This window comes from Pongo abelii, chromosome 10 (assembly GCF_028885655.2).
Source record: "Pongo abelii isolate AG06213 chromosome 10, NHGRI_mPonAbe1-v2.0_pri, whole genome shotgun sequence".
Classification (NCBI taxonomy): domain Eukaryota; kingdom Metazoa; phylum Chordata; class Mammalia; order Primates; family Hominidae; genus Pongo; species Pongo abelii.
In genome coordinates this window covers 13,334,363-13,349,718 of record NC_071995.2, presented here as the reverse complement: position 1 = coordinate 13,349,718, position 15,356 = coordinate 13,334,363, and the positions used below count along the sequence as shown (strand labels likewise).

Sequence of the window (15,356 nt, the reverse complement as noted above, 5' to 3'; positions counted from 1 at the left end):
GAGAGAGAGAGAAAAGAAGAGAGAGGCCTCAAGTAGAAAGCTTTTGGCCAGGTGCAGTGGCTCATACCTGTAATCTCAGCACTTTGGAAAGCCGATGTGGGAGGATTGCTTGAGGCCAGGAGTTCAAGACCAGCAGGAGCAACATGAGGAGACCCCATCTTTACCAAAAAAAAAAGAAAGAAAGCTTTTTTTGGCTCATACTCTCTTTTCTATTCGAAACATTTCATATGAGAACATGATGTTTGGAACTGCGGCAGCTATCTTGTAACTATGATAATAGACTCTTTAATACATTGAAGATAACAGACCAATAAAGGTATCTTTCCTTATCAGAGATGTAAATGGAATGAAGTCAGCCATGCAAACATGCCAGTAGATGGAGGCAAGGGCAGAGTTCCCTAGCAGGAAGTAGAGTGCATCTGCTTCCTGTCCCCAGTGGGCATTATTTGACTAGTCACAAAACAAATTTGCCCTTCTTTCTCCCTTTTCCCCTCTCGTGCTGAAGATTCTCTTCCCTCTGATTGAAACACTGTTTTAGTGATGGGATCTTGCTATATTGTCCAGGCTGGACTTGAACTCTTGGGCTCAAGGGATATTCCTGCCTCAGCCTCCTGGGTAGCTGGGACTATAGGCATGGGCCTGTGCCAGCAGAAACATCCTTTCTTTATGTATGACAAGAATACTGAATTACCCCCAATACTTAAGACCTGAGTGCAGAGCTAAAAGTAAGCAAAATTTATTTGGCTTATCATTAGGGATTCATGCACAAACCCTGCAATTTGGCCCTAATATGTATGTTTTCAATTTTTTTTTCTTGAGATGGAGTCTTGCTCTGTTGCCCAGGCTGGAGTGCTGTGGCACGATCTCGGCTCACTGCAACCTCCACCTCCTGGGTTCAAGCGATTCTCCTGCCTCAGCCTCCCGAGTAGCTGGGATTACAGGTGTGCACCACCATGCCCGGCTAATTTTTTGTATTTTTAGTAGAGACGGGGTTTCACCATGTTGGCCAGGCTGGTCTCGAACTCCTGACCTCATGATCCGCCCACCACAGCCTCCCAAAGTGCTGAGATTACAGGCGTGAGCCACTGTGCCTGGCCAAGTTCATTCTTTCTTTTCCCTGGAGATTAAGCTAATTTCAGTGCTCATACTGACTGTGATAAACCAAATTCTTCACCTTCCCTATTCCCTATCTCCCAAACTGTTCCCTATGCATTAGTTAGGAGTGACTGTAGAATGTTATACAAAATGGGCTGGGCACAGTGGCTCATGCCTGTAATCTCAGCACTCTGGGAGGCCAAAGTGGGCGGATCACGAGGTCAGGAATTCGAGACTAGCCTGGCCAACATGGTGAAACCCCGTCTGTACTAAAAATACAAAAATTAGCCGGGCGTGGTGGCACACGCCTGTAATCCCAGCTACTCGGGAGGCTGAGGCAAGAGAATCACTCGAACCCGGGAGGCGGAGGTCACAGTGAGCTGAGACCGAGCCATGACACTCTAGACTGGGTGACAGAGCAAGGCTGTCTTGAGAAAAAAAAAAAATGCTTTAAGTTATCGATCACGAAAAAAATGTCCTATCATTCAGTTAATAAGGTTAAATTGTCTTGTTTTAACCAAGTTTGAGTAATTGGGGATGCATATCAGATTCATTATTTGGCAATTTCTTTCATTTGTCCTGGGGTCACAATAATTCGAGAACTCAAATTCACATAAATATGTGGATACAGATGGCATCAGTTTTTTCACTACTTTACAGTATCAGGGTATCACAGGGGAGTATGCCCAGAACACTAGCTAAAGAAATGGCATGATTAACTTTGTCAGCTACTGATAGTGGAAATTTTGGTAAGTATATTTTCTGAGTCACAGGGCAGACTAAATTACCAATCCATCAGTCAGTTTCTATTACTCACCAGAGATTTTTTTTCAGTGAAGAAAAGTGTTTTATTTGACAACTTACTATTCTTACACTATAATTTTCATCACACGTAAATGAACTAGGAGTCTCAAAGAAGTCACTGCTCTTTATCAGCTTTTCCACTCCCATACTTAATTTTCATTCAAGCCTTCTCATTATGTGCAATGAGAGTATTCAGTTTGTTTAATACTGGTTGTTTGCCTTGAAAAAGTAAGCCAGCTTTCTGAGTTAGTCTTAATCATTAAAGTGAACAAGATACCCATTTACTTTATCTGCATTTTTTTTTCTTCATGATGAAAATGCCAGTTCAATACTGGCTTGGAAAACCGATTTTCACCTTACCTTAACCAAGTCAGAGTACCTCTAGATAATGGAGCGGAATTTTAAAGTTACTTCCCATTTTGGTACAAATTTGTGTTAAAAGGTATTCAAGTTGCTGGATTTACTGAATTTTATCATATTGAACATGAGAAAATCCAGAGGCTAGTTTCTTGAGATAAAAGGATTTTCTGTGACCGATGCTGGACACATGCAAAGCTTTCAAAATTTGGTTCCATCTGCTCACATGTCCATACATATTCTCTGCTTAATTTCATATCTCTTGAAAATCCCACTTTCCTTTTAGAAAATTTCTTGTTACAAGTTGAAGTCTTCAAATTCACCACTCAAAAACATAACAGAGTCCAATAAAATTGCCAAATTGTTAACATTTATGCTTTTATCCAACTCTAAGATAATAATGATCCAGGTTTGGCTGAATCTACCAGTTATTTAAGGTTGTTTTTTGAGCACATTAAAATGTATCATTAGAAATCCTTCCATAAAAATACTTTTTAAAAAGTCACTTTGCCTGCCTTTTTTTTTTGTTTTCAAACGAATCCAGTCATATCTGTAAAACAAGTTTCCATCAGATCTCATTTTATAAGCAACATCCTCTTCTAAGCCACCTGAAACTGTCTTTGAAGAGCTCTTCAAACCATTTCAAAAATTTGTTTGTTGGCCTGTGCTTTCTTGGGTTAACGCTTCTAGAGTCGTCTCTAAGTTTCAAATTTTGCATGGCTGCTTTTTTTTTTTTTTTTTTACTTCGCTTCAAGAGTCAGTCTTAAATCATGTAGGTTTTGCTTGAGGTTTGCTCGAGCAAGATGACCTTAGGTTTGGTCTTATTTGCATTTTTACCATAACTGGGCCTACATTCTAAATAAGTAACTAAATGCCACCTATAAGTTTGATTAACTGTGGCTGCTTGCCACTTTTTAGTTCTGGTTAGGGTGGTGCTATTGTTTTCCTCAGGTTCATTAGAAACATCTTCCGTGACAGCTCTGGCGCGGCACCGATTTCTGAGTGTCCAGTGTTTTCACTACCATTATTTTCTTTGGTCTCAAGTTGACACTTAAACTGTCCAGTTTTAAACCTCCGATCCGTGTTCCCAAATGAAAACATGACTTTCATTATGAATTACACGTCAAGGGAGCAAACCAAGGCGCTCGGGGCGGCGAGAACCGGGACACAGCGCTTCGCCTGGACTGGTAAACAAACCGCTGCGCAGGCGCAATGGCAACAGGACGGTAACCTGGGTAGCCGCCAATGGGCTTTTTCGTAGAGTGAAAAGCGGAAAAGCCAAACAAAACGCTGGTTCCAAGATGATAAACTGGCTGACTTCCTCTATTTTTATTTTAAAAAATTTTGTTTCTGAAGAACTAGTTGTGCGGCCTTCTGGGCCTCGCAGAGATCTTCTTCGTGGAATTCCTCGGCCCCAGAGAAATGCCGCTAGCCTGTCGGCTAGTTATATTAGCCTAATTTTTTGTCTTGACCTTTTTCATTTGACTGCAGCACTAATCCTAATCCACTGGGGCGGCAAAAAAAAAAAAAAAAAAGGCGGGTGGGGGAAATCTCAACGCCACGTAAAACCTTCATACTAGCCGGTCATCACCAAACCACGCGAGATATGCCTGAGGAGAAGCGCGACCACGGGAGTGCACGTTTGCGCATGCGTCTGGCTCATCGTTTTTAGCGCGCGAAAGTTTCAAAACTTTCCGCCTAGTGAGAGGCGGTCCGATTTGGCCCTTGGGGAGTGTCCGTCGCGTTGATCTGATGGATTCACGTACACAACACCACCTTCTATGAGATTTTGCAGGCAAAAGTCCACAAGCTCGTATGGTCATCCCTTCTTTCCGTTTTTATATTGGCCGTGAACTCTGTGAGGGGAGGTTTCAGCGACTGAAGTAGTAAAGGAGTGGGAGCGGGAGAGCCGATCAATGAGGTTGTAGAATAAGAGAGAAATCTGAAGGGACAAAGGAGTTTTATTTATTTTTTGGCTGGTGACCAAGAGGATGTGAGTGTGAGCTAAGATAATACAGTGGGAAGGAGAAGATGGGAAGATTTGAGAGGTAAATGAAGGCAGTAGCTCTGTAGCCTACCTGGGAGGCCAGACTAGAAAGAAGTTGACAGTAGAGGACATTTTTCTTAAAAGAGTGTGAACTTATGTATGTTTGTAAGCAGGCAGAAATGGCATGCATTTAGTATATGGTGTATATAAGGTGGAAATCGGGACTCCCCTAATGGAATGGAATGAGGAAGATTCTAAAAGCCACAGTCCTGAACACAGGCCGAGGTGGAATTGGGAAGAACAATCGCGGTAACAGAAGTCAGGAATTTGGGAACTGTCTCGAGGGATCTGACCAATCTGACCTCTTTTTGTGTCTCAGGATATATGGGACACCTGCACCGGCATTGGATTTGGCCCCGCAACATCTTAAAGGTACCACCCAACACCTGAAGTGTCTGCCTCCTTCCGATGGAGCCTCCTGGCCCCTCCCACCTCTCACCAGCTTTACCCTTTAGTCGGAATGAAATGTGGATTTCATGGAATGAAATGGTGGCATTTAGCTATCACCTTACTCAGATGTGTCACTGACACCTTACAAAAGTACATACTTCTAGCCTCTAGCCTCTCAGTTCACTAGATATTAGAGTCTATCTTGGTATTGGCAGCAATTCTATGCCACTTAGCTAGTATAATTTGATTCTTTGTATACTATCTGGAGTACAAGGCAGAAGAATGCTGATGGAATACGTAATTTTACTCCAACAAAGGAATGGCTGATAGGTAAACAGTATCACCTCATCGGTAAGAAAAACTAAATATGGAAAGCCACAGGATTGAAGCTAGCAGTGATGGAGAAGGATCCCAGTGTGAATATATAGAATGGAAGTACTTCAGTAAAGAGCCAGGCATGGTAGTCACTTACCAAGAAAGTGACTTCATTTCATTTTGGCAGCCTAAAGTATATCCTGGCAGCTGCGCTGTATGTGTGAAGTGCATAGGAAAATGCTGCAGGAAAAATCCATGGAGGCAATGGAATAGGATTTCAGGGTTGAAGCCTGGGTGTCTTGTTTTAGGGAGTGGGATCATCCAGCTCTGAGAGGCATGGCATCTCGATATGATGTCATATAAAGTGTGTACAATTGGGAATCAGACCTGGGCTTTGACTTTAGGGTCTGCCAGTCACTCTGTGTGACCTGTCTGAATCTCAGTTTCTCTATTTATAAAATAAGGATAATAGTGCCTGTGGCATAGGATTATTGTAATGACAAAATGAGGTAGCATAGAACTTAGTATAAAGTACATGCCACCTACCAATTGAATTGTGGATGCTCTATGCATCGTAGGTCCGTCTGTATTTAGGGAGCTTTAAGACAGGTACTCTACCAGGCCGGGCTCGGTGGCTCACGCCTGTAATTTCAGCACTTTGGGAGGCTGAGGCGATCGGATCACAAGGTCAGGAGATCGAGACCATCCTGGCAAATACAGTGAAACCCCGTCTCTACTAAAAAAAAATACAAAAAATTAGCTGGGCGTGGTCGTGGGCGCCTGTAGACCCAGCTACTCAGGAGGCTGAGGCAGGAGAATGGCGTGAACCCGGGAGGCAGAGCTTGCAGTGAACCGAGATCGCGCCACTGCACTCCAGCCTGGGCGACAGAGTGAGACTCCGTCTCAAAAAAAAAAAAAAAAAAAAAGACAGGTACTCTACCATGCCCACACATTAGAATCACCTTGGGAGCTTAAAAAAATCCTAATGCCCTGGCTTTTCCCTATACCAATTAAATCAGAATCTCTGCAAGTGGAGCCCAGACATCAGTACTTTCTTAAAACTCTCCATTTTGCAACTAAGGTTGAGAGCCACTGCTTTAAGAGTTCCCTCTAGGGCCAGGCACGGTGGCTCACGCCTGTAATCCCAGCACTTTGGGAGGCCGAGGCGGGGGGATCACGAGGTCAGGAGTTTGAGACCAGCCTGGCCAACATGGTGAAACCCCGTCTCTACTAAAAATACAAAAATTAGCTGGGCATGGTGGCACGCGCCTGTAATCCCAACTACTCCGGAGGCTGAGGCAGGAGAATTGCTTAAACCCAGGAGGCAGGGGTTGCAGTCAGCCGAGATCGTGCCACTGCACTCCAGCCTAGGCGATAGAGCAAGACTCCGTTTTGGAAAATACGTTTGGAGGAATGAAGTTTAGAGCTTGAGACAGGTAGATAAGTAGGGCATCATGAGCTGTATTCAGGAGGAAGTCCACTGTAATAAGAATGGGGTTAACGTACTAATTTGGGAAAGGTCATTGATAAAGCCATTAGTATAATTGCCAGGATACACAGGCTTGGCTGTAGAGATAGAAGAGTTTCAGTCTCCCAAGCTGGTCTTTTGATCTAGCACAGGCAACACAGACAATGATGTGTTTATTGCATTACACATGGTGAATCTTGGGCCATCAGCAGGGCTGATGGCAGTAGTGGGTTGGGGCGGATCTTTACAACCTGCAATACCTCATTGGTTGGGGAGGGCATCAAGGCATGATTGAAATGTGGGTTCTTTTCCAATGAGAGGCTGCTATACATGGGAATGCATGTGCAGCAGGGCATTGATAATGAAGTGTTTTCCTGTGGCCTATCAGGGTTGATGTGGCTGCTCTGACCACACAAGTGGTTTTGTTATTATTAACAGATGAGAAAGGTGAGGTTCAAGCCTGTCTTTGTAGCCTTTCAGGGAACACAGAATCACTTGGAATAGAAGTGGCATGGTCAGCAATTTTAGCTTCTAAGAGATAAGTTACTTACTAGTAGGACAATTCTGGTTTCTAGGTTTATAAATAATTCAGAAGTTGAAATCACCATACTACTTTAATTATTGAATATAAGACAAAAAAGGTAGTGATAATGGCCAAGAATATCTTTTGCCACATGAAGTTACCTGTCTTTAATTGGGTTCCTTTCCTTGAAAAGCAGGCACACATGAGTGACAGAGAATCTTCCTGGGACCGATGGGAATGCTGGACAGGTTGGTCTCTGTCTTTAAAGGTTTTTATGAGTTAGAGTGAGCCAGGACTAAAGCCAAAGACAAGTAATGCTTCAGTTTCTTAAGGGCTTTTTCAGCTGCTGGAGACCAGTAGTACTTTTGCTCAGAAAGCAAAGGAGACAGGGGCTTAAGCCCAGTTGGAGAAAAACAAAAACAAAAACAAAAACAAAAAACTATAATTAGGTCTTTTGTGCTTTGTGGATATCAAATACCTGTTGGACATTTTTCAGAAACTTTCATATTCTACCAGTATGGGGTTCTGGTTCTATAAATGAGGATATCCAGTCCATCTTTCTTTCTGCCTCTTTTTGGGATGCAAGAAATTAAATTTGAGTCAGGCGCAGTAGCTCACGCCTGTAATCCTAGCACTTTGGGAGACCAAAGCAGGAGGATCGCTTGAGCCCAGGAGTTCAAGACCGGTCTGGGCAACATGGCAAAACCCTGCCATTAACCTGGCTAATGTTACAAAAAAAAAAAAAGACAAGAGAAGCCAGCAGCGAGTCATCACTGGACCTGACCAATATGACCACTCAAAGAGAGGAACAGACGTCAGCAGGGAAAAGCTAAAGGTCTTTCTGGAGTTAGGTAAGTGGCCAGCTGGTCAAAGGAGCTATAGTTGAAAAATTCATAGAAGTAGAGTTTTGTCCCCCTAAACCCACATAAGTGCCCATGAGATAAGGAATCAGTCTTTAATACCTGTGAGGTACAGGGAAACTGATGGCAGCTCATGATAGTACCAACAAAGTAAGACGTATTGCTCATCCTCCTCTCAAACCCTGGCAGGATCAGAAACTAGGAGGGGCAAGATCTAAGGAAACAAGTCAGGAAAAAAGAGAAGTGGCCACACTCTTTTGCTAAATCTACTACAGAAGGCACAAACTGGGAGGAGGGAGAAATGCCTAAACTAAGTCAGGTGCCAACTTTTGACTGTTACATAGGACTGGATATTTTAGTTATTAACATCTCTTAACTAAAAGTGACCAGAAAAAGTAACGGGATGACCCAAGTTTTAATTCAGGGATAAGAGAAGAACCAACCTTGCAACCAGACACCCTTGAAGGGTGTTTCCAAAGGGACAGTGGAAAATAAAAATTAGGTGGTTTTAGGTTAATCTCAAAAGTCATGCTTATTCAGTGTGCTGGTACACTGTCGCTGAGCACCTACTTTGCTGTTTTAGATCCTAGAGGTATAAAGATGAACTGGATGACATCCGTCCTGCAAGAATCTGTGAAGTCAATGCAATATGATATATGCAATCATTTAAGTAGTATATGTGAAAATTAAAGTACTATGGTGAAAAGGAAAATGTGAGTAACTTATTTTGGAAGGATACAGAGTGGGAGAGAAATAGAACTACAGATAAGATAAAACCCAGCAGGGTTTGAAAAGAGGAGTAGATGTTCACAAAGAGGACAAGGCAGAGAAACTGTCAAGTCTAAGCCACGGAGGCAGTACAAGCAGTGTGAAGGGCATGCTTGTTCAGCAGGTGACTAAAATGGAGGTGAAATGGAGGTCACAGGGGTTGAGTTTAGACCAGAGCTATTGGCAGGCTCATTCTGGAAAGTTAATGGAATTTTAGAAACAGATACACCAAGAGACCAGTCATTTCATCTATCAGTCATTCCTCCCTCTGTTTGACCTTGCCTTTTATAAAATTGACCAACAGCCCTTTTTATTTTTTTATTTTTTATTTTATTTTATTTTATTTTTTTTTAGTTTGGGATATGACCTTTATTGAGCTTATCCACCAGAGCGGAAATAATGTCTGTACAAAACCAAATGTTTGTTACTATAACTTCTGCGTCACAATTAAAATCCAAAGAGTTATTTAAAAACGGTCAACTCAATCAAAACCCACTACTTCAGAATCAATATTTTCTTTAAGCCACAGTAACACTTAAATATGGTTAAGACTCGAATGCAGAAATTTGGTTGGTTGGAAAGCTAATTAAACTTCCAACTTGCTCAAATAGAGTTACAAAAAGGCAAAATTGCCAACACCCCTTTTTAGAGAGTGCTGAGAAGATAGTATGGGAACTCTTCTCCATCCCTTTCTCCCAGTTGGTTGGATCTGGCTCTGTATATGAGTTAGGCTGGGTCAAACAGACTCTGCCTCCTAAGAATTTAGAGTCAGAACATTGAGAGACTGGGTCGCTCTGACAGAAGCATTGAATTTATAAGGACATGTGAATTTCAGATCCAAGGCCACCATTTAGGGGCAGCCATTTTGGGGCCAGTAATACAATAAGGGACAAGCAGAACTGGTTGATCTCAAGAGAAGCTGGTGAATGCAGCTAATGAAGAAACAGAGAGAATTGGAGGCAGTAGGCCATGTGGTCTCCTAGAGAAAGAGAGAGTCAGTAGCTACCTTGGGTCTGACCACTTTCAGGACCCTTGTCTAATCTAAGATCTGGCTGCCACTTTTTGTTCTTGATTTCCCTGCACTTCCTCTGAGTCATAATAAATCCATCTCAACCTAAGGAGATTTATTTTTCTCCTTAGACAACAGTGTTATGTGCCTAATTATGTTCTCCCCTTCTTAATGTTCTTTGTCCTAATAAAACCATGTATCTTCTACATTAGGAATACACATATATAGCAAAGACACTTATTTAACTCGCTACAGATATCTCATGAAAATGTAGGTCCTTTATTTTGTCTAGAGTTTTCACCTATTAGTCATCTATTACTGCATAACAAAATTCCCTACAGTTTAGTATCTTGAAAGAATAATATCAAGTTCAACAGAGCTTAAAAAAGAAAACAAACAAACAAAAACGTTATGTCATAGTTTCTGTGGATCAGGAATTTGGGAGCAGCTTAACTAGGCCATCTGGCTTCGGGTCTCTCACAAAGCTGTAGTTGAGATGTTAGTTAGGGGTATGGTCACTGACTAGGGCTGGAGAATCTCCTTCCAAGGCAGCTCACTCACAAGGTTGGCTAGTTGGTGCTGGTTGGTGAGAAGCCTTGGTTTGCTATGTGTGGGCCTCTTCACAAGGCAGCTTGAGTTTCCTTATGATGTGGTAGCTGGCTTGCCCAGAGTAAGTAATCCAAGAAGGTGAGAGCCAGGTAGAAACTGTCACAGAATCACTTCTGTCACATTCTATTTATTAGAAAGAAGTAACTAAGTCTAGCCCACATTCATGGGGAGGTGGATTAGGTTTCACATCTAAAATCTAATGTGGCAGCCAGAACTTAGATGCATTCTTTGAAGGCATATCAAAGAATTTGTGGATGTATTTTAAAACCACCACAACCTGTTCGGTTACAGAAAAAAAAAAATAGTGTCTAATTCTGTTTCAAATATAGTTCAATTTCATTCAGTTCCTTTAGATAGTATTAGTATCCTATGGATGAAATGTTTCATCTTTCATAATACCTCCCAAAGAGGTCCTGTCATTTTTTCTGAAAATGACGTTCATTTGTTTGGGGGGAAGCAGGGGTATAATTACATATCCTTGTGGCACTGATGAGAGAGAGGGTACCTCCTGGCTTCATTCTGGACCTAGAGTATGCACTGAGGTACTTTCAAGTTTCCAGGATGACACCCTCATGCAGTCTGAATATATGTCCCTGCCAAATATCATGTTGAATTGTAATCCCTGGTATTGGAAGTGGGGCCTGGTGGGAGGTGTTTGGGTCGTGGGGCAGATCCCTCCTGTCTTGGTGCTGTTCTTACTAAAGTGAGTGAATTCTCTCAAGATCTGCTGTATTAAGTGTGTGGCACCACCCCCAACTCTCTCTCTTGGTCCTGCTTTCACCATGTGACATGCAAGCTTCTGTTTTACTTTTTGCCATAAGTAAAAGCTCCCTGAGGCCTACCCAGAAGCTGAGCAGATGTGGGCAGCATGCCTCCTGTACAGCCTGCAAATGTGTACAATTAAAACTCTTTTCTTTATAAATTACCCAATTTCAGGTATTTCTTCGTTGCAATGCAGGAACAACCTAATACATACCCCGTGTCTGCCTGATCCCTGGGGAACATGCTGTCCTGTGATGCTGAAGCCTGCAGCTGGTGAACTCATGGTGAACTCATGGCCCACCTTTGGATTCAGACAAAACTCCTAGGGAGTTTTGACCACCTCCCCTGGCAGACTCAGTACCCCTGGCCCCTGCTGTGGGGTTACCTTGCCTTGGTTGTGGCAGGCCTACTGGCTGTTAGTTCAGCATCATCCTTCAAGAGAACAGAAAGGCTTAGAATAATTGATTGTCATATCTGTGTCTGACCATGCTATTGTGGACTTGGCCTGAACAGCCATAGAAATGCAAGGAATGAGGTGTGAGGGACTTGGGCAGTTGTCTCAAAAAGGGAGTCAAGGCAGAAATCCCTTACCCTGAGCACTGCTCTCAACATGGAGGTAACTCACTGTGGTAGGCAGCCTTTTATTTCATGATTTGACTTTTTGATGAGTCCATGCTAGTTCTCTTGTAGAATATTCTGCATTCTTGATTTGGCCAATTATTTCCTCATAATATCTTATAACTTGTTTCTCCAACCCTTGCCTTTTTATTAAAAAAAAAACTTGACATTATATATACAGATTTGATTATATTCAGGTTAAACATTTTTAGAAAGAATACTTCAGTAACATTGAGTAGGTTACATCATTTCATGTTAGGCACATAATTTCAGCTTGTCTTACTATTAGTAACGCTAAATTTGGTCACTTGGTTAAGATGATGACCCCCCCCCCAACTCTCTTCACTGAAAAAGGACACACATCCCTTTGCACTTTATAAGTAATCTACAAATAACGTGTTCAACAACTTTTCATCTTATGCTTTGAACACCTTTTGTGATCTTTTCCTGAGTCAATTATTTCACTGGAGGTTGCAAAAATGGTGTTCTAACTATAGTAGTCTGTATTTATTAACTAGCATTTTTCTGTAAAGAAGAACTTTCTTTTTTTAAGAGATGGAGTCTAGCTCTGTCTCCCAGGCTAGAGTGCAGTGGCACCATCAGAGCTCACTGAAGCCTCAACCTCCTGGGTGCAAGTGATCCTCCCACCTCAGCCTTCTGTGTTGCTAGGACCACAGGCACATGCCACTGTGCCTGGTAAGAGCTCTATTTTAAGAAAACCATTTTAATGAATTTCTCAGTGGACCACTGGGTAGTGGTTTGTTTCCAATTTTGTTGAAAGCACTTGGAAAGCTCTTGATTTTTAAAAGGATTTGTAACCCAATTATTGGAGCTATTCAGTTTCTCAGTACTATCCCCAATATTTTCAGTTATTCCTATGTTTCGTCCCCAGGAGGTTTTTAAATTCAGGCAACGCAGGATTTGAGGTAAAGGTGGAAGAGAGGTTCGGCAATCTATGCTAAGATGGAAGAAAAGCTAAGTGGAAACCAGGAACCAGCATGACATCTCGACTGCACCAGTTCTCAGAAAAGCAGTTTTAGAATGCATACTAGTAGAAGCTGAGGATCTAGAAATTAGTTCCCATAAAACTCTGCATGCTTTGGGACCCCTTGGAAAGTTTTTACATGAAGCCAGAGGTCTATAGTACAGAACACTGAGCAAAGTCTTCCAGGTTTGGCTGATGACAAGCTAAGGGCAGAAATAAAGGAATTTAGAGACTGGCTTTCAAAACAATAGCCTGGATTTCAAGCCTATTGTCTTGTTTCTATTTTGAATTTCAGAAGCCAAATATTAATTTCTTTTTTTCCATTCCTTTTGTAACATCTAAACAGTGCCAAAACACTATCTGCAGGGCAAATGGATTCCCCAGGCAGATGAGAAGATCACATTACTCATGTTCAAAATATTACCCCAGTTGCACAAGTATTGTGGAATTTTGTGCATTTGGATGGAAAACAACTGTTTCTTTATCTTCTTCCAATGTCAGGAGTAAATTTGGTGATTATAACTTTGGCAATATATTTTAAGCAGAATTAGTATATTATGTAACATGTTTTATGACCATCCTTAATACAATTTTGGGTTATGACTCCTTACAAGATGATTTTAAATATTATTAAGCCATAATATATACATGCAGTCATCCTGGAAGGAATAAATACGTTGGTCATTTTTTTTGTGTCAAATAATTTAAAGCAATCTTTGTGATTTCTCATGTCAAGGGGCCATAGTAGTAAGTCATAACACATTAAATTGACCAGTTATTTTAATCTAGTCTACTATTCATGATGCAGAATAGCATAGTACACTATGCCTGCTCTGGAGGCTGAGTCAGTGGTTCCAAATCCTAGCTCCCACACTGTGCAGCTATGGGCACATTACTTATTCCCCCAAGCCTCCATTTCTTCATCGGTAAAACAGAAATGCCAGTAATAGTACTCATCTTGTTGGGTTGATAGGATTAAATGACATAATGTATGTAAACACCTGGCACATGTTAAATATTAGTTGTTCTTATTGTTGTAATTATTCTTGACTAAGAGAGGAGATGATATCCAAGTCACCAACCTGCTGACTCAAAGAATTTCTTCAATATCTAACTTTTTTGATAAATGAATTTTCTTAAAATGTCAAGTGTTAAAATTAACATTGAATTTCTCTGAGTCTTACATAGAAAAACTAGAATTAACCTCACTCCTCCTAAAATAAAAGTAGAAAATACGATGAGGATGTTGATCCAGGAAGGACCTTCAGTTTCTTGAAAATTATACTCCAGCTTCCTTGTGCCACCTCTTTGCTTACAAAGTTTTCATTTCTACACATTGCAAGTCAGCATTCGTCTTTCAAAAAATAAATATTCTGAATTGCCTTGGTTAGGATTCTGAGTTAGAAACAACAAGTTATATGCCAGTGTTATGAGACAAATGTATAGCCAGTTTATATTTCTGACTTGGAGTAATCCAAATGCTATCCAAGTATTAATAAAATTTATATTTATTTAAAATAATTTGACAACACACATTTAAAAAATTGTCTTTTCCTCTATAGTGTTATAAAGAATCCACACATTGTTCCTAGTATCGACAATCAGGTGTGGCTCTAAAGTATCTCCCAATTAAGGCTGTTAGGACTTAGATAATGGCTTCCCAAAAGTCAGATATTCTAACCTGAGGAGAAACCGATTTCTTGAGTTCTTTCCACCACCCTGTGATGGCACTTCAGGGTCAATCTGTGAAGCTGGAATTTTCATTCAGTTGCACCTAACTAGATCTTTAAGGAAAGAAGCAGTGGAGCATGGGGAGAGTAACTATTGCAGTGTCCATACTAATTCCCAGATTCCTTTCAAGATTTAGGACCGACAGCAATCCAATTTGTCTCCGAGAATGCTAGTTTAAATCCCTCCTCAGCAATTCAGTCCTTTTCCCTCTTCCTTTCTTTAGTCAGCAGGCTCCCATGGTGACCGATTTTAAAAGAAATCATCCTCTTCAGCAGTTACCAACACCATGGCAACTAGGACGTCAGCAAAGCAGGATAGACCCTGCAGAAAACAGCTCCAAGCAGGCTCCCTCCCTGCCTCTCCAGTTCAGCCCTGCCTGAGGCCTAGGGATGGGGCTAATGACATCTAGACTTGTACACCCCAGAATTCCTATGTGTTTCTGTGGTTTTCCCCATAAGCATAGATATTTGGGCATATAGTAAACTATGTTACAGGAATCTCCCTCCCCCCCCCAAAAAAAAACATAGATCATATTTAAAGGGTGAGGATGGGTGATGAGATGGGGACAGGGAGGTAGGTATGGGATGGTCTTTTGGGTTTAAGGAAATATAAAAATTATGTTTGAGTTTATAAGGTAACAGTAAGCTGATAGTAGGGGAAGTCAGAGCCCTAAACATATGGTGTGGTTTATATTTAGGCACAGGACCTTGGGAAATTTTAAAAAATATTTTTATTTACTTGAGAGTGAAATAGACAAATGGCTTTATCAAGCACTTGAAGAGGGTGTAATGCTGTCCGTGGTGCTGAACGCTCCATTGTGCCAGATGTGTGCTAAGGGGGATCCAGAGGGGAGGTTAAGGAACACCTTGCCAGGTCGGGATACTGAATGTAAGAAAGAAAGAGAGGGGTTGAGGTTAAGAAAGCATCATTTATCTCCCATACTGAGCAACTCTGAATGGTCAGGATAAATCTTCAGATAGAAAAAAAAGGAAAATAGAGAAGGAAGGAGGTTTGG

The 15,356-nt window shown here is 41.5% G+C and overlaps 1 protein-coding gene across 3 annotated transcripts in view; it reads left to right on the top strand.

Moving 5' to 3' along the window:
• Positions 1–1,908: 1,908 nt before the first annotated feature.
• The window catches only part of GPR19 (G protein-coupled receptor 19), a 41,742-nt gene continuing 28,294 nt past the window's right edge, over positions 1,909–15,356 (top strand). The window contains exons 1-2 of one of the 3 annotated variants that reach the window (XM_002822951.6): positions 1,909–4,069; positions 4,623–4,675. The gene's annotated coding sequence lies outside the window, so the exon portion shown is untranslated. Of the gene's footprint in view, positions 4,676–15,356 lie in introns of all 3 variants that reach the window. The other 2 variants (XM_054526857.2, XM_054526856.2) reach the window with 2 other exon arrangements.